We start from the raw sequence: 23,298 nt of genomic DNA on the forward strand, positions 1-23,298 counted from the left end.
GAGGATTTCTCCCAGCCCCAAGCTGCCCCCACCTGTAACCCTGGCTGCCTTTGGGGTGCCCAAAGCCTCCTCTGTGCAGATCTCAGGAACCTGGGAGGGGTGAACAATGTTGCACAGGGAAAAACCCCACAGATTTTATCTCCGGGCCCGGGGCCAGGAGCAGGCATTTGCGTGCTATAATTCCAGAAGGAGCACGGTGTCTCCCAGACCCAAGCCGCATCCAGCTGTGACCCAGCTGCTCTTGGAGTGCCAAAAGCCTCCTCGTAGCTGATCTCAGGAACCCTGGAAGGGTGAGTTTGGTTTCACAGGGAAAAGGCCTCCGTTTGTGTCCAGAGATCAAATAAGGGACTCTGCTTTTCCTCTAGTTCTCCTTCCTGTTTTCACCTGGGCTACAAGGATGGGCATGGCCTGTATTTCTCATATCAAAGTGATGTTACTAAATTTGTCCAGAAGTTCTGATTGTTATTTTTATTAGTAGTAGTAATTTTCTGATAGAAAACACTCTCATTTTGCCTTTCCCACGTTGTTTCCAGGTGCTGCCCAGGATGGACATCTGTGGTCTCAGACAGTGATTCCCGAGGAGCAAGGAAAGCCTTTTCCTCACCTGCACAGTTCAGGTGGATGGGACAGAATTGGTGTGGCCTGACAAGGCAGGAAAAGCTGTCTGTGTTCTGGAGTGCCTTGAAAGCTTTCTCCGTCAGGTTTGGAAGGGGTTTCTCTTTGGGATTTCTTGTGATGCAGCACCACGGGTATCCCTTTGTGCCAAGTCCAGTGCTAAAGGATTGAAGAACTGACAAGTGGGGTCTGGGATGAAAATGCCTCTAATAAAATTAAGCAAAGAATACAATAAGAGAAATGAGCATCCTTTTAATGTCTGAAATAGTTAGGAATAAAAATGCTGGAAAAGGGCACTCTGAATTGGTGTCACTTGTCATGGATAAAACCCCAGAGTGAGGAATCAGAGCAGAAGTTGAGAGCTGGAATCCTTCTGCAGTCGACTTAATTTTCTTTTCCTCCTCTCTTTCAGGACAGGAAGAATCACGACTCTCCTGGCATCTTTGCCAAGAGCTGTGGTGTTTGATCAGCCAAAGCCCAGAGGCTTCAGCACCAGAGGTCTGAGCCTGGAGGGCTCCTGGTGCTGCCCGTGCTGTGGGCTATGTCAGAGGATGCAGGGTTCCTCTTTGCCTCCCTGCTGGGATTAACTGCCATGGGAATGTGGGATCTGGGTGAAACTCCAGCTCTCCTGGTGTTCAGGGGAGCAAGGTCTGAGGGACTCCTCTCTGGGGATGTGCGGTGAAGGACTGAATAGTGTGGAAGGAGAGTATTTATAAACTGTATCACTGTTTCTCCCAAAATTGGGGTGGAGCGGTGATGGGGGCGGTTGGGTTTGGTCTGGGCCGGCTATTCTTTGTGCAATTTTTAAATTCTCTTGTATGATTTACTGTCCGGTATCTTTCTAACATAAAAGCTGACATAAATTTAGATTAAGGATTAGAACTTGGGTCCATTCATTGCAAACATTTGACAAGGCTGGAGGACTGGGGTGGTGACTGCTCTCAGGAAAGGTTACTTATTAATACTGTGTCAGATTTCCCGCAGTGACTGTCAGGCCTGCATGGCTGTGAGTTCGTGCTCTTCTCACTGGGGAAATAAGTTCAGCAAAATTAGAAATGTTAGAAAAATCCAGCCAAAAATTCCACCTCTGTACCCCCTAAGTTTTCCCAGTTTTTCCCAGCTAGGAGCTGCACAGAAGTCAGGCAGGGGAAGTGACAACAGGGAACAGCTGAAAAATTCAAAGGCACAAGAGGAAAGGGGAAAGGTTTCAGAAAACAATTCTATGGTCTAAGAATAATTTCTGATTCCCTACTGAGAAGAACACGAACTCACAGCCATTCAGGCCTGACAGTCCCCTGCAGTGAGAGCTCAGCACACATCCACAGAGGCAAGTCCAGCATCTTAAATGAAAAAATAAAAATAAAAACCAGAAGAAAAAGGTGATTTCTTTTGCTTCAGAGTTATTTCAAGTTCTTAAAGCCCAAGCAACATTTGCTCTTGATTTTGGTTGGGTGAATCATGAGCAGTGGCACGGGTCATGCCATTCATTGAGCAGAAAACCCGGGGTCATTTAGAGGGGACACAAGAACTGTTTGTGTAGCGACCTCGGGCTGCAGAGGGGCAGGAGAAAGGCCAAGGGAGCTCCCTGGGGCCACCAGGGCCTGTGGGGAACAGAATGGACGCTTGGATGACCAGTGGAGGTGAGGAGTGGATCTGAGTTCATCTACAGGGAAATAAGGAGGGGATACTCTGGAGTGAAAAGCTGAGGTGATGAGTTCACCCACCTGGGCACGAGTTGTGTTTGCACAAAGTGGGAACAGAGGTGAAGGTCAATCCAAAGTCGATCCTGCTTGACCTCTGAATTCCAGGATAAGTTTTACAAGCTGCCAAATGAGGGAGTAAAAATACACAAAAATGAAACTGAGAGCATTCATGAGGTTCCTGGGAGTCCATTACACTGTTGTCATAGAATTCTTAATGAGTTTTGAGCTTTTAATGACAACAATTCAGTACTTTCTTTGGATTATTCACTGTGTAGGATTTGGGGTTTATCTGGATTTTAAAGGCGTCGTGGTGGCCCTGACACTGCTCAGGAGCTGGTAGGAAAAGCAGGGTCAGAGCTCCTGGCAGGCACAGGGTGTTTTTCCCAGAGTGGACTGTGGAGGAATTGTTTGGGCCTTGGATTGTCCCTCTGGGTGATGCCAGTTGCTGTGATTTGTGTAATTCCATACATTTAACTCCCAATACTTCCCAGCCCAGGAGCTTGAGCTGACAGGGCAGCACACAGATTGTTCTCTGTGCTGTGCCCCGATTTGGGGTTGGCTGTCAGCTTTGCTAGCTCCCGTGAATTATGCCCATAGCCCCGAATTCCCTGCTCAATTCCCACTGCCATAACCTCACAGCGCCTCATGGAGTGGGGATATACTGTGGCAGGAAGCTCAGCAGCATCGGCACAGGGACAGGTGTATATTCCAAAGAATTTGCTGTTTCAAACCCTCATCCCCCAGCCCCGCCGATGTCCCTGGGGGGCACTTGACAGAGTTACCTGGATTTCAGCTGATTTCACCCCCCCGAGCTCGGGCTCCAGGTGATCTTTTCAAGCAGGAGAAGGCAGGGGCCGGAGGCGCTCGTGGCCGGTGCCGAGGCAGTCCCTGGGGCCACGAGAGGACATCTCTCCCTGCAGAATTTCAGTTCTTTCCAGAGCCTCAGCAGTGACAGAGGACAAAGAGGAAGATGAGGAGGAGGAAGAAGGGGGAGAGGGTTTGAGAGGAGGGGAAGCCCAAATCCGTGCTGTGTGCGGAGCTCCGACAGCACGCTGCAGCCCGCAGCTCAGTGTGAGCACGGGGCAGAGGAGGCGATTTCTGGGCATTCAATCACCCTGAGGCGGGCGCGGCACCGCCCCTGCAGCACCGTCCCCAGCACAGCTCGGTACCGCTCCGGGATCACCCGGCCCCGCCCCCGGTGCCGCCCGGGACCACTGGGGACCGCCCCTAAAGCACCGCCCCGGCCCCGCCCGGTCCCGTCCCCGGGACCTCCGTGCCCCGCCTCGCCAAGCCCCGGCTCCGCCCCGAGCCTGCCCGGGCTGCGCCGGGACCATCGCTGGCGGCCCCGCCCCTCTCCCCCGGGCCGAAGCGGGCTGAAGGAGATGTCCGCACGATTGGAAACGCCGCCGAAAATCGCACCCGTGGGATCGGTGTCGGCGTCGTGCGCAGGCATCCCACTAGAGCGAGCGGGCTCCTTGCTGTGCCACCCTCCTTTTGCAGCCAGAGTTAGAAGGTCGGGGAGCGACACCCGAGCCGCCATCTTGGGAGAGGCAGGCGCGCAGTACCGCGCTCTGCCCACAGGGTGGCGCTTGGGAGACAGGCAAGGGATGGAATCAAGGAGTGTCCCAATCCTTGAGGAAATCCCCCTGAATGAACGCCCCAAAAAACCGCGACCAGAACTGAGAAACCTCCTGCCTCTGTATGAGTGCAAAGCGTGTGCAAGGAGTGTGCAAATAGTGTGCATTAGCAATCGATCGGCAGGCATTGGAAAGCGATCGCCGATCTAATCGATCGGCAGGCGCGATCAATCGATCGCCGATCTAATCGATCGGCAGGCATTAGCAATCGATCGCCGATCGAATCGATCGGCAGGCGCGATCAATCGATCGCCGATCGAATCGATCGGCAGGCATTAGCAATCGATCGCCGATCTAATCGATCGGCAGGCGCGATCAATCGATCGCCGATCTAATCGATCGGCAGGCATTAGCAATCGATCGCCGATCGAATCGATCGGCAGGCGCGATCAATCGATCGCCGATCTAATCGATCGGCAGGCATTACCAATCGATCGCCGATCTAATAGATCGGCAGGCATTAGCAATCGAACGCCGATCTAATCGATCGGCAGGCGCGATCAATCGATCGCCGATCTAATCGATCGGCAGGCATTAGCAATCGATCGCCGATCTAATCGATCGGCAGGCGCGATCAATCGATCGCCGAGCTAATCGATCGGCAGGCATTAGCAATCGATCGCCGATCTAATCGATCGGCAGGCGCGATCAATCGATAGCCGATCTAATCGATCAGCAGGCATTAGCAATCGATCGCCGATCTAATCGATCGGCAGGCGCGATCAATCGATCGCCGATCTAATCGATCGGCAGGCATTAGCAATCGATCGCCGATCTAATCGATCGGTAGGCATTACCAATCGATCGCCGATCTAATCGATCGGCAGGCGCGATCAATCGATCGCCGATCTAATCGATCGGCAGGCATTACCACATTACCAATCGATCGCCGATCTAATCGATCGGCAGGCGCGATCAATCGATCGCCGATCTAATCGATCGGCAGGCGCGATCAATCGATCGCCGAGCTAATCGATCGGCAGGCATTACCAATCGATCGCCGATCTAATCGATCGGCAGGCATTACCAATCGATCGCCGATCTAATCGATCGGCAGGCATTAGCAATCGAACGCCGATCTAATCGATCGGCAGGCGCGATCAATCGATCGCCGATCGAATCGATCTGCAGGCATTAGCAATCGATCGCCGATATAATCGATCGGTAGTCGTGATCAATCGATCGCCGATCTAATCGATCGGCACGCATTAGCTATCGATCGCCGATCTGATTTTTCCCGCCATTTTTCATGGATTTTTTCCCGCATTTCTTACTGATTTTTCCCCAATTTTTCATGCATTTTTTCCCGCAATTTTCGTGGATTTTTTCCCATATTTTCCCCATTTCTCACTGATTTTTTCCCCCCATTTCTCAATGATTTGTTTCCCCAATTTATCAAAGATTTTTTTTCCCCATTTCTCACTGATTTTTTCCCCCATTTCTCACTGATTTTTTCCCCCATTTCTCACTGATTTTTTCCCCCCATTTTTCCATGGATATTTCCCGATTTTCCCCCCATTGCTCACTGATTTTTGCCCCCATTTCTCTCTGAATTTTCCCCCCATTTTCCATGCATTTTTCCCCCATTAATCACTGATTTTTTTTCCCCATTTATCACTGATATTTGCCCCCATTTCTCTCTGAATTTTCCTTCCATTTTTCATGCATTTTTCCGCCCATTAATCACTGATTTTCTCCCCATTTATCACTGATTATTGCCCCCATTTTTCACTTATTTTTTTCCCCACAGCATCGGCCACCACAGCACGAGCAACAACAGCTCGCTCTGTTCCCGCCATTGCCCATGGATTGTTTGCCTGTTTTCCACGGATTTTTTCCCCATTTCTCACTGATTTCCCCCCCCCCCCCCATTTCTCACTGAATATTCCCCCATTTTTCATCGACTTTTCCCCCATTTACCACTGCTTTTTCCCCCATTTCTCGCTGATTTTGTCCCAAATTTTCCCCCATTTCTCATTGATTTTTTTCCCTGTTTCTCACTGATTTTTCCCCCATTTCTTAATGACTTTTCCCGCCATTCGTCACGGATTTTTTCCCCCATTTCTCAATTATTTTTTCCCCACTTTTCCCCGTTTCTCACTGATTTATTCCCCCATTTTTCATGGATTTTTTTTCCCCCATTTCTCACGGATTTTTTTCCCCATTTTTCAAAGATTCCCCCCCGTTTTTCACTGATTTTTCTCCATTTCTCACTGATTTTCCCACCATTTTTCATGTGGTTTTTTTCCATTTCTCACTGATGTTTTACCCCAATTCTTGATTCCCATTCTCATAGCTCTATTTTATATTTATACATATTCTTATATTTGCATTATTTCTATTATACACTAGATTTTTCATAGATATTTGCTACTTATATTTCATTATATTTTACATGTATACCAATCTATTTCTATTCTTTATATTTTATTTTTATATTAGCTATAAAAACCGTGCCTCTACCCAAATAAAAAGCATTTAAACATTCCTTTTAGACTATATTTAGGTATTTTTTATGGTTCTGTTTTTCATGCATTCTACACCCACCCCTCCCTCTCAATGTTCTGGCACCCAGCATGACCCCCCCCCCCCCCCCCCCCCCCCCCCCATGCCCGACTCACCTGCTCCTCCAGCGCAGCCCGGCTCCCTTTCCCAGGGACCTTGGGGTGCCCCAAACCACGTCGGAGCCCCCAGTCTCCACACCCTCCCCCTCCGTAGGGAACGGGAATGGGATGGGGAGCACACAGGACAAGAAAGGAACACAAAAGACACACTGGACAGAGAGAAGAAAAGGGCTGGAAGCTGGATATGAGGATGAAAGTGGAGCAGCAACAAACCTCAGGACTCTTGACTAGAGAGTGTGGCTGCTGAACGTCTCAAAAAAAAACCCCAGCTCCAACACAACATGCTGTGCTCACGGCTCGGCCTGGGACTCGTCAGTGAACATCTCTCTCTTGCCAGGGCCATAAAGCCCCCGAGAAAACACGAGGTGAGGTTGATGTGCTCCGGCTTTGCTCCTGCTCAGCCCTAACCCCAGCCCCTGCTGCCAGTGAGCACCCTGATCTCTGAACCTCTTCTCAGCTTGTTTGTACACTTCCAAATTCCTTCCTCTTTCTTCAAGCTTCATCTGTTTCCTGGCATTGGGAGAATGACAAGTGTTTAGCACAGCGCAATGAATACAACAGTCTCATTTTCAGAAGACACAACTGAACGAGAACCGACAGCAGCACTGCTTCGAGACAATCTGGGCACACGTTTCCCTTCCAGCAATCTGAGCGTTCTTTTGTGTCACGCCTGAAATTCTGAAAATGGTTTTTTGAGAAAAATTATCCATAACTAGAAAACAATCAAACCAAATAAATAGAACCCCTAGGATATAATAACAGCCCATATACTACAACACTCCAATTCTAATATTAATAAGAAAACAGAAATTAGCTACACAGCATTACCTCAAACAAACACTACATACTGGCAAGAATCAAAGCCACCACAAAATAATTCAAAAACTACCCTATGCCTTATGCTACGGGCTAGAACGCCATCGGCAAACCTTATCAAGGTATCCTTTAAAAACAACGCCCCACCAAAAACAAAAACAACACAAAACGCCATTCAAGAACTCCCTTATCAACACCTGAATGAAAAAACATGGCATTAGATAAATAGACCATAGCCCTTATCATACACCATCTACAAACAAAATAAAGCTATACCATACATCCTCGAAAACCACCTTCAAAGCACGACATTAGAAAAAAAAACTTTCCAGAATTAAAAGCTGTATCTAACAAAAGCCGTCTGATAAAATTAACAACCAAGCCCCCACCATCAGAGCTGCCCCTACTAAACTCCCCATCGTACATATGAAAAATCAGTTTTAAAAACCTACTTCAATTCATTCTGCCTCAAATACAAAGCCATCCAGAAAGTTACCTTCACTCAAAAACAAAAGCGCACGTAGTAAATAACATTAAAAAATAAATCAGCACACTACACACCACAAGCATAAAATATTGAATTAAAACCAAAAATACCCCTATTCATTAAAGAGCCCAGCCGCAAGCTATATTTAACTATAACTTCGTGCAAACGTACACATATCATTAAAATAGATTTCTTTCAGAATACAACTGATGATCTAAATAGTAAAATGTCCGAGAACGATATTATAATAGGATATCCTCGATCATCCTCCCGCAAATTCTCTCCACTGTATTGTCCGACACACACCGGAAAAAAAATCCAGTTTTTACTTTTTTCAGCTAACTTCTCATTTATTAGCTGAGAGGAATGTTGAATTTGTCTTTACAAATGAGCTGTGGATCAGCCTGTAGATAAGGCTAGCACTGAGAGATAAAAGAAACAATGGGATGGATTCCACTGATTGATGAATGGAAAGAGATAGTTGCCTTTACAAACAAACTGCAGGGCTGCTGATAAATGAAATTGGATATCGAAAGATGAAAGAAGCAACGGGGGGAAGCTATGAATTCTATAAGAATTAAAAATTAAAAGGGAGGGTTATACATTAGAGGGGAATTTCAGGTATCAGGCGTTCCGGGAAGTCTGTGCCTCTCAAGTACCTCAGCCAATGGGAAAAGAGAGAGGGAAATGCGGCCGGGAAAATAGGATAAAAAGGAGGCTGCGTCCTCCAAAAATTTGAGAGATCCCAGGGGAATGTCCCATGGCCTCTCCCTTTATTCGAATAAAGCAAAAAGGACTCCTCTGTTTCCTTTTTGGACATAAACCGCTGGTGTTTGTGGATTAATTTTCCTGACATTTAGCAACATATTGTTAAAAAAAAAAAAAAAAAAAAAGTGATCCAGAAGAGGGCAACATTGACAGCCATTCCAAGACAGGATGAACAAATGCTTTCACATTGACAGAGGATGCTGCGATGTTCTGAGAACAGAAGATAGAATAAAATAAAGGAAGGTGATGTTACAAGACAGAAAAGGGTAAAATAAAGGAGTACCTGAGACTGGGGGGCGGGGGGGAAGAAAATGGGGAAATATTAATTGCTACACACTAGGTACAAATGCTTTTTACAAGTAATTTATGAGAAGCAAGCTAAAAGCGTCTTACTGCTGCTAGTGATATCATGCTCCAAGCTCTGCTAATAATTCCTATTTCTAGCAATAGTTAAATTGAACTCACTACATTCCAACTATTTTTCTGCTTGTTTAGATGGCAGATCCGTTTGGAACACACCTTCGTATAGCAAATTCTATGCCCAGGTAGGGACCTCTCAGTTCTTCCATAAAACATTTTCTTCTGCATTATGGCAAGCCTTTGTTTTAGCTTGACAGCTTTCTTGAAACTTCAATTTACGCATGTATCCAAAGACATTTGCAATTCCAGAAATCGGTAGGCACATCATATGGAAAGTAAATAACATTCTCGAGAGGGAGTTGCTTTGTTACTGAGGGGATGAAAAGCAAGGCTAGAGCTAGTAGAACTACCCAAGAAATTGGACTTAACGCAGCTTTTACAAGGCTCAAAGTAGCCATACCGAGATGTTTGAGCTAAAAGCCCCAGTTACCAGACTTACAGGCCTAATAGTTATCACCACACCACATTCCCTGGTTGCAGTATTTTTAACAGCAGTGCAGAACGCTACTGAAAATTATTTTTAGGTTGAATTGTTCTCTCCCCTCACTGCCTGTGTAGCTGTTAGAGGCTTCCAGGAGGCTGGGGAAGCAGACTGCTGGTTTCACTTCCAGACACGTCACTTCCATGGTCTGCTGGAGGGCACTTTGAAGCCCGTGGCCTTTTCTTGCTCTATTGTATCTGACAACTTTCCTCCCCCACGTCTGTTTTTTAGCGGGCAGCATTTTTGGAGGGCCAGTCAAAGACCTCAGGCTCCGAGAGAATTCGTCTGCTTTGCTCTGTTTATGTGTGCAACAGATGGGAGCAGCAACTAAGTCAAGTAGTAACTTCTGAGCTGCCCAGTTATCAGTAAACCAAAATATTCTTTTGTGACTCTCGCCAGACGAACATATCATCCTATCCGAGTCACACACTGCCCCTCTGGCATTTTCCAGTCAGACAAAGAATTCCTGGCCCCTTCCTTGCATGAACCTCAGCTCTCCACCTTGTTCCAGAAAGAGTTCTAGATCCAATGCCCAGTGAGCCAGCTACCCTTTGCTGCCCTGAGCAGTATGGAAACAGCCAAGCCCCAGCCCTGCAGCCCTGCCTAACTCGCCTTTGCCTCCCAAACCTGAACCTTTTCCTTGGCTGTGGCATCCTCACTCATGCAATCCTGAAGACAAAAATCTGATTTGGCAGGTGAGGCCGTTTCTAACGCAAAAGCTTCACCAAGGTTTCTCTTCCAACTTCAGCCTTAAACAGTCCTGTCCTCCTCAGACAGCCCCCACCTCCAGCCTTTAGCTGTAAATACTTACTGTTTTATAGCTAATGCTTGCCACCCCTCAAAATTAAGTCTTTTGATATGCATTTACATCCCTCCCTAACCATGTCCTCATCACCCTTCCCAAACTCAGCCTCATCTCCAGGCCTAGAACCTCTCCCTAGGTGAGGGACTGTCCTCGGGCAGGAGTGCTGACAGACCTGTGCATGAGCCCAGCTGCATAGCCCGTGCTAATCCCAGCCCAGCTCTAGCCTTTAAACCCACTGGGGCTTTGGTACTGGAGGCCCAGTTACAGTAACCCCTGTGGCCGTTCCGCTTCCAGGCCATCTGTGAGTTGTGATCCCCCACCCTACACCACTTTGGTGAGAAATGCATTCCTTTCTTACAATAAAGTTTTCATTTTATGTCTAAATTCAAGCATTCCGAGAAAACGTGTAGCAATTATATCAAGACAGACATGACAGGCACCAACATTAGTCTTTCATTACACACTTTTCATGCCTTCTCTCCACAGATTTCTTTGAGGCAACTCTGACTCCTTTTCTCACAGGCAGCTCCACACAGCACCGACTCCTCCTCTCCTCTGTACGACTGGCTAAACCCCAGCCTGTCCCTTCCCCAGCCACCTGAGCCTGTCTGTCCCACACACAGCATCCTCTCACCTTGTCCATCCCTTGCACGGCCACGTGTCCCTTCCTCCTCGCAGCACAGCCAGCAGGCTCCAGCCCACACTGCAGCAGGCTCTGCACCTCCAGCTGGAGCTGTGCTTAGTGAAACTGGCAGCCAGCTGACCCACGCTTTTATAACAACCAGCCTCACTGGGCAGGCAAGGCTGTTTCCACTCCTTGCTAATCAGTACAGCTGTAACTCGTTGGCAACTAGTGCCTTCTGCACTATCCTTACAAACTATTCTCCTACAGAAATGGACCGGAATTCCGCGGAGATTTTCCGGGGATTCCGGGGGGATTTTCCGGGGATTCCGGGAGGATTTTGTCGGGAATTCCGGGGGGATTTTGTCGGGGATTCCGGGGGAATTTCTGGGGGATTCCGGGGGGATTTTATCGGGGATTCCTGGGGGATATTCCCGGGGATTCCGGGGGGATTTTATCGGGGATTCTGGGCATATTTTCTCGCGGATTCCGGGGGGATTTTCTCAGGGATTCCGGGGAGATTTTATCGGGGATTCCGGGGAGATTTTTCCCGGGAAATGCGGGGGGCTTTTTCCCCGCGATTCCAGGGGGATTTTCCAGGGGATTCCAGGGGGATTTTATCGGGGATACCTGGGGGATTTTCCAGGGGATTCCTGGGGGATTTTCCCGGGGATTCCGGGGGATTTTCACGGGGATTCCGGGGGGATTTTCACTGGGATTCCGGGGCGATTTTCTCAGGGAATTCCGGGGGATTTTCTCGGGAATTCCGGAGGATTTTCCCGAGTATTCCGGGGGGATTTTCCGAGTATTCCGGGGGATTTTTTCGGGGAGTCCGGGGGATTTTCCCGGGGATTCCGAGGGGATATTCCGGGGAATTCCGGGGGGATTTTCTCCGGGATTCCGGGGGGATTTTCCAGGGGTTTCAGCGAGGAATTTCCCGGGGAATTCCCGGTGGATTTTCCAGGGGATTCCGGGTGGATTTTCTCGGGGATTCCGGGGGGATTTTCCCGAGTATTCCGGGGGGAATTTTTCGGGGAGTCCGGAGGGATTTTCCCGGGGTATCCGGGGTGATTTGACGAGGAATTCCGGGGGGATTTTCCCGAGTGTTCCGGGGGATTTCCTCGGGGATTACGGGATGATTTTCTCGGGCAATTCCGGGGGATGTTCTCGGGTATTCCGGGGCCATTATCTCGGTGATTCCGGGGAGATTTTCTCGGGGATTCCGAGATTATTTTCCCGGGGAATTCATGGGGATTTTCGCGGGGATTCCGGGGGATTTTCTCGGAGATTCCGGGGGGATTTTCATGGGGATTCCGGGGTATTTTCTCCTGGATTCCGGGGAATTTTCCGTGGATTCCTGGGGGATTTTGCCGAGTATTTCGGGAGAATTTTCTCGGGGATTCCGGGGTGATTTTCCCGGGAAATTCCGGGGGATTTTCTCGGGGATTCCGGGGGATTTTTTCGGGGAGTCCGGAGGGATTTTCCGGGGATTCCGGGGGGATTTTACGAGGAATTCCGGGGGGGTTTTCTCGGCGATACCGGGGGGATATTCTCGGGGATTCCGGGATGATTTTCCCGGGGAATTCCAGGGGATTATTCCGGCGATTCCGGGGGGATTTTCTCGGCGATTGCGGGGGGATTTTCTCGGGGATTCCGGGGGGATTATCCCGGGGAATTCTAGGGGATTTTCTCGGGGATTCCGGGGGGATTTTCCCGGGGAATTCCGGGGGATTTTCTCGGGGAGTCCGGGAGATTTGCCCGGGGATTCCGAGGGATTTTCAGGGGAATCCGGGGGGATTTTCTCGGGGATTCAGGGGGGTTTTTCTCGGGGATTCAGGGGGGATTTTCCAGGGGATTCCGGGGGGATTTTCTCGCGTATTCCCGGGGCATTTTCCTGGAGATTCCAGGGGGATTTTATCGGGGATTCCGGGGGGATTATCCAGGGGATTCCGGGGGGTTTTTCCAGGGGATTCCGGGCATATTTTCCCGAGTATTACGGGCGAATTTTCTCGGGGATTCCGGGGAGATTTTCTTGGGGATTCCGGGGGGGCTTTCACAGGGATTTCTGGGGGATTTTCGCGTGGATTCCGGGGGGATTTTCTCGCGGATTCCGGGGGCTATTTTCCCGGGGATTCCGGGGGAAATTTCTCGGGGAGTCCGGGGGGATTTTCTAGGAGAATTCCGGGGGATTTTCTCGGGGATTCTGGGGGGATTTTCCATCGGACTCCGGGTTGATTTTCCCGGGGACTCCGGGGGATTTTCTCGGGGATTTCTGGAGGATTTTCCCGGGGATTCCGGGCGGATTTTCTCGTGGATTCCGGGAGGATTTTCTCTTGGATTCCGGGAGGATTTTCCCGGGGAATTCCGAGGGATTTTCAGGGGAATCCGGGGGGATTTTCTCGGGGATTCCGGGGGGATTTTCTCGGGGATTCAGGGGGGATTTTCCACGGGATTCCGGGGGGATTTTCTCACGTATTCCCGGGGCATTTTCCTGGAGATTCCAGGGGGATTTTATCGGGGATTCCGGGGGGATATTGCAGAGTATTCCGGGGGGATTTTCTGGGGGATTCCGGGGGGATTTTCCCGGCGAATTCCGGGGGGATTTTCTCGGGGATTCCTAGGGGATTTTCCAGGGGATTCCGGGGTGATTATCCCGGGGATTTTCCTGGGGGATTTTCCCGGGGATTCCGGGGGATTTTCTCGGGGATTCCGGGTTGATTTTCTCGGGGAATTCCGAGGGATTTTCTCGGGGATTCCGGGGGAATCATCCAGGGGATTCGGGGCGGATTTTCTCGGGGATTCCGGGGAGATTATCCCGGGGATTTCGGGGAGATTTTCTGGGGGATTCCTGGGGGATTTTCTCGGGGATAGCGGACGGATTATCACGGGGATTCCGGGATGAGTTTCTCGGGGAATTCAGGGGCATTTTCCAGGGGATTCCGGGGGGATTTTCCCGGGGAATTCCGGGGGATTTTCTCGGGGATTCCGGGGGGTTTTTCCCGGGGATTCCCGGGGATTTTCTCTCGGATTTTTTCCCCAATTTTTCAAGCATTTTTTCCCGCAATTTTCCTGGATTTTTCCCAAATTTTCCCCATTTCTCACTGATTATTTTCCCCATTTCTCAATGATTTTTGCCCCAATTTATCAAAGATTTTTTTTCCCCATTTCTCACTGATGTTTTTCCCCATTTTCCCCCCATTTCTCACTGATTTTTATCCCCCATTTTTCAATGATTTTTCCCCATTTCTCTCTGATTTTTGCCCCATTTCACCATGATGTTTTCCCCATTTCTCACTGATTTTTCCGTTGATTTTTCATGGATTTTTCCACCCATTTTTCGTGGATTTTTTCCCCATTTTTCCCCATTTCTCACTGATTTTTTCCCCCATTTATCACTCCTTTTTCCCCATTTTTCCCCATTTCTCACTGATTTTTTCCGCCATTTTTCATTGATTTTTTCCGCCATTTTTCATTGATTTTTTCCGCCATTTTTCATGGATGTTTCCCCCAATTTTCATGGATATTTCCTGATTTTCCCCCCCATTTCTCACTGATATTTGCCCCCATTTCTCTCTGAATTATTCCCCCCATTTTTCATGCATTTTCCCGCCCATTAATCACTGATTTTTTCCCCATTTCTCACCGACTTTTCCCCCCATTTCTCACTGATTTTTATCCCCCACTTCTGACTGATTTTTCCCAATTTTTCGTTGATCTTTTTCCCCATTCCTCACCGATTTTTCCCCCATTTCTCTCTGATTTTTCCATCATTTTTCATGGTTTTTCCCCCCCATTTCTCACTGATTTTACCCCCTTTCTCACTGATTTTATTAATGTTTGTATTTCTATTTCTATTTCTATTTCTATTTATTATTATTGTTTTGCATGTTTATGTTTATGTTTATGTTTATATCTATGCAGGTTAACGTTTGTGCATGTTTATGTCTATGTTTATATTTATGCATATTTATTTTTATGCCGGCGAACGCGGGCAGGCGTTTTATGTAAACGCCTATCCGCCGGGGTCCTAGAGAGGCCGCCATCTTGAGCGTGTCGGGACTCTCAAAATGGCGCCTCGGGCGGCACCCCGGCTGACCTGCCAAAAATGGCGGCAGAAAGGGCGGGAAAAAATCAGGACCCCGGTGTGTAGGCATAAGATGCCTGATTACATCGCCGACGCCGATCCGCTCGCCGACAATTTTCCCGGACGTTTCAGAGCGTGCCGACAACGGCCGCGCGGTCCGCGGTTCCGCGGGCGTGAGGGCGCCGGCGGGCGCGGGCAGGCGTTTTATGTAAACGCCTATCCGCCGGGGTCCTAGAGAGGCCGCCATCTTGAGTGTGTCCGCACTCTCAAAATGGCGGCTCGGGAGGCACTCCGGCTGACCTGCCAAAAATGGCGGCAGAAAGGGCGGGAAAAAATCAGGACCCCGGTGTGTAGGCATAAGATGCCTGATTAAATCGCCGACGCCGATCCGCTCGCCGACAATTTTCCCGGACGTGTCAGAGCGTGCCGACAACGGCCGCGCGGTCCTCGGTGCCGCGGGCGTGAGGGCGCCGGCGAGCGCGGACAGGCGTTTTATGTAAACGCCTATCCGCCGGGGTCCTAGAGAGGCCGCCATCTTGAGCGCTGCCGCAGGGCTGGGTCCCGGCCCGCGGGCCCTTCCGCCATCCTGAGAGGGGCACGGTGCAGTACCCGCCTGTGTCCACACGGCGGCAGCACTGCCGCCCAACTCAGCCCGGCACTGCCGCCCTGTCAGGGACAGACAGAGAAGGGAGAGAGTTCCAAGCACCAGAGTCCCCACCCGTCATAAAATCCTCTCAATGAACGCCCCAAAAAAACCCCGACCCAAACTAAAAATGCCCTGCCTCTGACCAAATGAAAAAAAAACCTTTTATATATATAAATCATCTATTTTTTAATATTTAATTTCTAGTCATAATCTAGACATATTTCATATATTCAATTTAATTGCTATTCTATTTATCATATATACAATATTATTTTATTATTCATTATATACATAGATTTATATTACTAATGTTATTTCTATTTTATCTATATCCATCTATATTTGGAGGTTCATAGTTTTTAATATTATTTCTTTAAAAGCTCTGCCTCTAACCAAATAGAAACAAAAAACTCGATTATTTTAAATTATATTTGAATATATTTTTCTATTTAGTTTTCATATTTATATCTGTAGATTTATATGTCTATATTGTGTATTCGATATTTATATACTATTTAATGTAGTTTTTACTAGTATATTAATATACTCGATGCTATTTACATTCTATTATAACATACTATTTAATATAACATATTAAAATCGATAAATTATTTATATTACATACTACATACATGTATTTTATATTTATATTTATTTCTATATATTTATACTTACATATATATATGCATATATAGTTATAATCATTTTATGTCAGTATCTATTTTTGCATATTTGTATATTTTTGCCTATATTATTTTCAAAAAACCCTCCTCTAACCAAATAAAAACCAATAAAACATTCCTTTTAAAGTCTGAATATTTATATATTTCTATTTTCATAACATAATATAATGTAATGTAATATATTTATATATTGGTTTCTTATATTTGCTTCTATATTTTTATTCTTTATCTTTTCTATTTACAGTATCTATAAAAAAACCCTACCTCTATCCAAACACAAGCCAATAAAACATTCCTTTTAGACTATATTTAGCTGTTTTTTAAGGTTCTGTTTTTCATGCATTCTACACCCACCCCTCCCTCTCAATGTTCTGGCACCCACCATGACCCCCCCCCATGCCCGACTCACCTGCTCCTCCAGCGCAGCCCGGCTCCCTCTCCCAGGGACCTTGGGGTGCCCCAAACCACGTCGGAGCCCCCCTCAGCCTTTTTTCCTCACCCCAAAGAAGGCACAGAACGACTCCTTTAATGAAGTTGTTTTAACAATTGTAAGGCTAGAGCTTTTGGTATCCACTGCTTGCCATCCCTTGTAAACCAATTTTTTTCTTCTTTCTTCTGCAGCTTAATAAACCTCTTTTTTTCCCCATAGTTTTCCAAATGCATGTATTACCGCATATGCATATTTAGAATCAGTAAATATATGTAATGTCTTGTCCTGCTATAATTCACAGGCTCTCAAAAGCGTGTGCAGCTCTGCTGTCTGAGCTGACCAGGTGGCTGGTAACCTCCCCCCTTCCTTTAATTGCTTTCCATTCACGATAGAGTATCCTGTAAATCATGAAGAATGGGGGGAAAAATCAGTGAGAAATGGGGAAAAAAATCCCTGAAGAATGGGGGGAAAAATCAGTGAGAAATGGGGAAAAGTGGGGAAAAAATCCGTTAGAAATGGGTGGGGAAATTCCATGAAAAATGGCGAAAGAAATCAGTGAGAAATGGGGAAAAATGGGTAAAAAATCAGTGCGAAATGGGGGGGGGGGAAATCAATGAGAAATCGGGGAAAAACATAAGTAAGAAACGGGGGGGAAAAGTCCATGAAAAATGGGGAAAAATCAGTGGGAAATGGGGATAAATCTGGAAAAAATCCATGAAAAATGGGGGAAAATATCAGTGAGAAATGGGGGAAAATGGGGAAAAAGTCAGTGAGAAATGGGGAAAAATCAGTGAAAAACGGGGGGAAAACTCCATGAAGAATGGGGAAAAAAATCAGTGAGAAATGGGGAAAAAAATCCCTGAAAAATGGGGGAAAATATCAGTGAGAAATGGGAAAAAATGGGGAAAAAAATCATTGATAAATCGGGGGAAAAATCAGTGTGAAAGGCGGGGAAAAATCGGGATCGGGGACGTGGACCGGGACTGGGATCGGGGACCGGGACGGGGAAATGGGACAGGGACCGGGATCGCGGACGGGGACCTGGGACAGGGACCGGAACCGGGATCGGGGACGGGGACTGGAGACAGGGACCGGGACCGGGATTGGGGACTGGGACCAGGACCGTGATCGGGTTCCGGGACGGGGAACTGGGACTGGGACCAGGATCGGGGACCGGAACCGGGGACTGGGACCGGGACCAGGACTGGGGACGGGGACTGGGGACAGTGACCGGGACTGCAATCGGCACCGCCCCCCGAACCGCTCCCGGAACCGCTCCCCGGGCTACCCCGGCACGGCGACCGGGAACGCCCCCGGCACCGCCCCGGCACCGCCCCCGGTGCCGCCCCCGGCACTGCCCCGGCACCGCCCCGGGTAGCGCCCCCGGCACCGCCCCCGGGGCGGGCCGCCGAACGCACGCGATGACGCGCGGGGGGCGGGACGGCGCGGGGCGGTGACGCGCTTCATGCCAGGAGCAGGGCCCGGGTGCGACGAAGACGGGAGCGGGCCGACCCGATACCGCGCGGGGCCGCGGGCCCGGCGGAGCCCGGCCCGCTGGGTAGGGGCCGCCAATGGCACCGGGGCTTCTGCTTCGGCTTCTGTCCGTGTCGGCGGGGAGGCCCCAGCCAGCGGTGCCCCTCTCCCTCGGCGACACGGGCGTGGAACTCGGCATCGGGCGCTGCATCGCCGCGGACAGCAGGGGGCGCACGGGTACCGATACTGCCATGGGGCCCGGCGCTGCTCTCCTGCTCCGCCGCCAGGCGGCGCTGCGCTGCCGTCCTGCCGCGCCTCCGGGCACGCTCGGTTTCCTCGGGACCCCGGGCCCCGCCTGTCCCGCCGCTGCGGAGGCGGGGGATGCTTTATGGGACTGCCCGAGCTGGCAGTGCCGGGTCTGGGGCGTTGGGGCGCGCCTTGGGGGGCTGCGGGTGCGCTCGTTTCCTCTTCTGCATGGCCTTCTGTGTGAGCATCTCTCGTTGCGACTGCTCTTGGAGAGTCAAACCCCTCCTCCTAAGTGGTCTCAGGAGCCTGGCAGGGTGAGTTTTGTTTCACAGGGGAAAGGGCCACTGGTCGTGTCCAGAGACCTGTGCACCCAGCCAGGTTTCTGCCTGATAAAATTCCAAATGGATGAGGATTTCTCCCAGCCCCAAGCTGCCCCCACCTGTAACCCTGGCTGCCTTTGGGGTGCCCAAAGCCTCCTCTGTGCAGATCTCAGGAACCTGGGAGGGGTGAACAATGTTGCACAGGGAAAAACCCCACAGATTTTATCTCCGGGCCTGGGGCCAGGAGCAGGCATTTGCGTGCTATAATTCCAGAAGGAGCACGGTGTCTCCCAGACCCAAGCCGCATCCAGCTGTGACCCAGCTGCTCTTGGAGTGCCAAAAGCCTCCTCGTAGCTGATCTCAGGAACCCTGGAAGGGTGAGTTTGGTTTCACAGGGAAAAGGCCTCAGTTTGTGTCCAGAGATCAAATAAGGGACTCTGCTTTTCCTCTAGTTCTCCTTCCTGTTTTCACCTGGGCTACAAGGATGGGCATGGCCTGTATTTCTCATATCAAAGTGATGTTACTAAATTTGTCCAGAAGTTCTGATTGTTATTTTTATTAGTAGTAGTAATTTTCTGATAGAAAACACTCTCATTTTGCCTTTCCCACGTTGTTTCCAGGTGCTGCCCAGGATGGACATCTGTGGTCTCAGACAGTGATTCCCGAGGAGCAAGGAAAGCCTTTTCCTCACCTGCACAGTTCAGGTGGATGGGACAGAATTGGTGTGGCCTGACAAGGCAGGAAAAGCTGTCTGTGTTCTGGAGTGCCTTGAAAGCTTTCTCCGTCAGGTTTGGAAGGGGTTTCTCTTTGGGATTTCTTGTGATGCAGCACCACGGGTATCCCTTTGTGCCAAGTCCAGTGCTAAAGGATTGAAGAACTGACAAGTGGGGTCTGGGATGAAAATGCCTCTAATAAAATTAAGCAAAGAATACAATAAGAGAAATGAGCATCCTTTTAATAGTTAGGAATAAAAATGCTGGAAAAGGGCACTCTGAATTGGTGTCACTTGTCATGGATAAAACCCCAGAGTGAGGAATCAGAGCAGAAGTTGAGAGCTGGAATCCTTCTGCAGTCGACTTAATTTTCTTTTCCTCCTCTCTTTCAGGACAGGAAGAATCACGACTCTCCTGGCATCTTTGCCAAGAGCTGTGGTGTTTGATCAGCCAAAGCCCAGAGGCTTCAGCACCAGAGGTCTGAGCCTGGAGGGCTCCTGGTGCTGCCCGTGCTGTGGGCTATGTCAGAGGATGCAGGGTTCCTCTTTGCCTCCCTGCTGGGATTAACTGCCATGGGAATGTGGGATCTGGGTGAAACTCCAGCTCTCCTGGTGTTCAGGGGAGCAAGGTCTGAGGGACTCCTCTCTGGGGATGTGCGGTGAAGGACTGAATAGTGTGGAAGGAGAGTATTTATAAACTGTATCACTGTTTCTCCCAAAATTGGGGTGGAGCGGTGATGGGGGCGGTTGGGTTTGGTCTGGGCCGGCTATTCTTTGTGCAATTTTTAAATTCTCTTGTATGATTTACTGTCCGGTATCTTTCTAACAAAAGCTGACATAAATTTAGATTAAGGATTAGAACTTGGGTCCATTCATTGCAAACATTTGACAAGGCTGGAGGACTGGGGTGGTGACTGCTCTCAGGAAAGGTTACTTATTAATACTGTGTCAGATTTCCCGCAGTGACTGTCAGGCCTGCATGGCTGTGAGTTCGTGCTCTTCTCACTGGGGAAATAAGTTCAGCAAAATTAGAAATGTTAGAAAAATCCAGCCAAAAATTCCACCTCTGTACCCCCTAAGTTTTCCCAGTTTTTCCCAGCTAGGAGCTGCACAGAAGTCAGGCAGGGGAAGTGACAACAGGGAACAGCTGAAAAATTCAAAGGCACAAAGAGGAAAGGGGAAAGGTTTCAGAAAACAATTCTATGGTCTAAGAATAATTTCTGATTCCCTACTGAGAAGAACACGAACTCACAGCCATTCAGGCCTGACAGTCCCCTGCAGTGAGAGCTCAGCACACATCCACAGAGGCAAGTCCAGCATCTTAAATGAAAAAATAAAAATAAAAACCAGAAGAAAAAGGTGATTTCTTTTGCTTCAGAGTTATTTCAAGTTCTTAAAGCCCAAGCAACATTTGCTCTTGATTTTGGTTGGGTGAATCATGAGCAGTGGGCACGGGTCATGCCATTCATTGAGCAGAAAACCCGGGGTCATTTAGAGGGGACACAAGAACTGTTTGTGTAGCGACCTCGGGCTGCAGAGGGGCAGGAGAAAGGCCAAGGGAGCTCCCTGGGGCCACCAGGGCCTGTGGGGAACAGAATGGACGCTTGGATGACCAGTGGAGGTGAGGAGTGGATCTGAGTTCATCTACAGGGAAATAAGGAGGGGATACTCTGGAGTGAAAAGCTGAGGTGATGAGTTCACCCACCTGGGCACGAGTTGTGTTTGCACAAAGTGGGAACAGAGGTGAAGGTCAATCCAAAGTCGATCCTGCTTGACCTCTGAATTCCAGGATAAGTTTTACAAGCTGCCAAATGAGGGAGTAAAAATACACAAAAATGAAACTGAGAGCATTCATGAGGTTCCTGGGAGTCCATTACACTGTTGTCATAGAATTCTTAATGAGTTTTGAGCTTTTAATGACAACAATTCAGTACTTTCTTTGGATTATTCACTGTGTAGGATTTGGGGTTTATCTGGATTTTAAAGGCGTCGTGGTGGCCCTGACACTGCTCAGGAGCTGGTAGGAAAAGCAGGGTCAGAGCTCCTGGCAGGCACAGGGTGTTTTTCCCAGAGTGGACTGTGGAGGAATTGTTTGGGCCTTGGATTGTCCCTCTGGGTGATGCCAGTTGCTGTGATTTGTGTAATTCCATACATTTAACTCCCAATACTTCCCAGCCCAGGAGCTTGAGCTGACAGGGCAGCACACAGATTGTTCTCTGTGCTGTGCCCCGATTTGGGGTTGGCTGTCAGCTTTGCTAGCTCCCGTGAATTATGCCCATAGCCCCGAATTCCCTGCTCAATTCCCACTGCCATAACCTCACAGCGCCTCATGGAGTGGGGATATACTGTGGCAGGAAGCTCAGCAGCATCGGCACAGGGACAGGTGTATATTCCAAAGAATTTGCTGTTTCAAACCCTCATCCCCCAGCCCCGCCGATGTCCCTGGGGGGCACTTGACAGAGTTACCTGGATTTCAGCTGATTTCACCCCCCCGAGCTCGGGCTCCAGGTGATCTTTTCAAGCAGGAGAAGGCAGGGGCCGGAGGCGCTCGTGGCCGGTGCCGAGGCAGTCCCTGGGGCCACGAGAGGACATCTCTCCCTGCAGAATTTCAGTTCTTTCCAGAGCCTCAGCAGTGACAGAGGACAAAGAGGAAGATGAGGAGGAGGAAGAAGGGGGAGAGGGTTTGAGAGGAGGGGAAGCCCAAATCCGTGCTGTGTGCGGAGCTCCGACAGCACGCTGCAGCCCGCAGCTCAGTGTGAGCACGGGGCAGAGGAGGCGATTTCTGGGCATTCAATCACCCTGAGGCGGGCGCGGCACCGCCCCTGCAGCACCGTCCCCAGCACAGCTCGGTACCGCTCCGGGATCACCCGGCCCCGCCCCCGGTGCCGCCCGGGACCACTGGGGACCGCCCCTAAAGCACCGCCCCGGCCCCGCCCGGTCCCGTCCCCGGGACCTCCGTGCCCCGCCTCGCCAAGCCCCGGCTCCGCCCCGAGCCTGCCCGGGCTGCGCCGGGACCATCGCTGGCGGCCCCGCCCCTCTCCCCCGGGCCGAAGCGGGCTGAAGGAGATGTCCGCACGATTGGAAACGCCGCCGAAAATCGCACCCGTGGGATCGGTGTCGGCGTCGTGCGCAGGCATCCCACTAGAGCGAGCGGGCTCCTTGCTGTGCCACCCTCCTTTTGCAGCCAGAGTTAGAAGGTCGGGGAGCGACACCCGAGCCGCCATCTTGGGAGAGGCAGGCGCGCAGTACCGCGCTCTGCCCACAGGGTGGCGCTTGGGAGACAGGCAAGGGATGGAATCAAGGAGTGTCCCAATCCTTGAGGAAATCCCCCGGAATGAACGCCCCAAAAAACCGCGACCAGAACTGAGAAACCTCCTGCCTCTGTATGAGTGCAAAGCGTGTGCAAGGAGTGTGCAAATAGTGTGCATTAGCAATCGATCGGCAGGCATTGGAAAGCGATCGCCGATCTAATCGATCGGCAGGCGCGATCAATCGATCGCCGATCTAGTCGATCGGCAGGCATTACCAATCGATCGCCGATCTAATCGATCGGCAGGCGCGATCAATCGATCGCCGATCTAATCGATCGGCAGGCATTAGCAATCGATCGCCGATCGAATCGATCGGCAGGCGCGATCAATCGATCGCCGATCTAATCGATCGGCAGGCGCGATCAATCGATCGCCGATCTAATCGATCGGCAGGCATTAGCAATCGAACGCCGAT

At 49.8% G+C, this 23,298-nt stretch overlaps 3 long non-coding RNA genes across 3 annotated transcripts; 1 reads left to right on the forward strand and 2 right to left on the reverse strand.

The window, feature by feature from the left end:
- Window positions 1-516: 516 nt before the first annotated feature.
- LOC148218633 (uncharacterized) lies at window positions 517-3,537 on the reverse strand. Its single transcript, XR_015800284.1, has 3 exons — window positions 3,101-3,537; window positions 2,340-2,438; window positions 517-821 (listed from the first exon to the last, which is right to left on the reverse strand). It is a non-coding gene; the product is annotated as an uncharacterized LOC148218633 (long non-coding RNA).
- Window positions 3,538-18,268: 14,731 nt separating this feature from the next.
- LOC148218634 (uncharacterized) lies at window positions 18,269-22,474 on the reverse strand. Its single transcript, XR_015800283.1, has 3 exons — window positions 22,039-22,474; window positions 21,278-21,376; window positions 18,269-19,768 (listed from the first exon to the last, which is right to left on the reverse strand). It is a non-coding gene; the product is annotated as an uncharacterized LOC148218634 (long non-coding RNA).
- Window positions 18,271-20,935, forward strand: LOC148218635 (uncharacterized). Its single transcript, XR_015800282.1, has 2 exons — window positions 18,271-19,648; window positions 19,966-20,935. It is a non-coding gene; the product is annotated as an uncharacterized LOC148218635 (long non-coding RNA).
- Window positions 22,475-23,298: the final 824 nt, after the last annotated feature.

This window comes from Sturnus vulgaris, unplaced genomic scaffold, assembly GCF_052056855.1.
Source record: "Sturnus vulgaris isolate bStuVul1 unplaced genomic scaffold, bStuVul1.hap1 Scaffold_1720, whole genome shotgun sequence".
Classification (NCBI taxonomy): Eukaryota; Metazoa; Chordata; class Aves; order Passeriformes; family Sturnidae; genus Sturnus; species Sturnus vulgaris.